Source organism: Myotis davidii, unplaced genomic scaffold, assembly GCF_000327345.1.
Source record: "Myotis davidii unplaced genomic scaffold, ASM32734v1 scaffold6, whole genome shotgun sequence".
In the NCBI taxonomy this organism is placed as follows: domain Eukaryota; kingdom Metazoa; phylum Chordata; class Mammalia; order Chiroptera; family Vespertilionidae; genus Myotis; species Myotis davidii.
In genome coordinates this window covers 14,285,079-14,285,444 of record NW_006383011.1, presented here as the reverse complement: position 1 = coordinate 14,285,444, position 366 = coordinate 14,285,079, and the positions used below count along the sequence as shown (strand labels likewise).

Here is a 366-nt window from a genome sequence, read left to right as displayed (position 1 = left end):
AACTTTGGGGGATCCAGGGCCGGAAGGGAGTGAGGAGAGAAGAGAGGTCCGGCAAGGGACCGAGCAGTTGGTGGGGGGAGGGGGGGAGGTGGGAGAGGGCGCAGGAGCGTCTCTGGGGAATGGCCGCCCCTCCCCTCCCCGCGGGTAGGCTCCCGGCCCTCGCCTCCGCCCTCCTCCTCCGCCTCCTCCGCCCCTTCTCCGCCTCTCTCCCTCTTCCTCCCACCCCTCCTCCCGGTGTGGACGGCGGCGGCCGGAGTCGGAGCCCCCGCGGTGCTGTCCGTGAGTGACCAGCCCCAGGGGAAGGCGGGAGGCGTGGGAAGCCCTCCAGGCCGGGGAAAGTTTGCGGGTGGGGAGCGCGGGCGCCCC

The 366-nt window shown here is 73.5% G+C and overlaps 1 protein-coding gene across 3 annotated transcripts in view; it reads left to right on the top strand.

The window, feature by feature from the left end:
- The first annotated feature begins 215 nt into the window (after nt 1–215).
- The window catches only part of LOC102753758 (stonin-1), a 43,371-nt gene continuing 43,220 nt past the window's right edge, over nt 216–366 (top strand). Inside the window, exon 1 of one of the 3 annotated variants that reach the window (XM_006778617.2) lies at nt 216–279. The gene's annotated coding sequence lies outside the window, so the exon portion shown is untranslated. The remainder of the gene's footprint in view (nt 280–366) is intronic. The other 2 variants (XM_006778615.2, XM_015557931.1) reach the window with 2 other exon arrangements.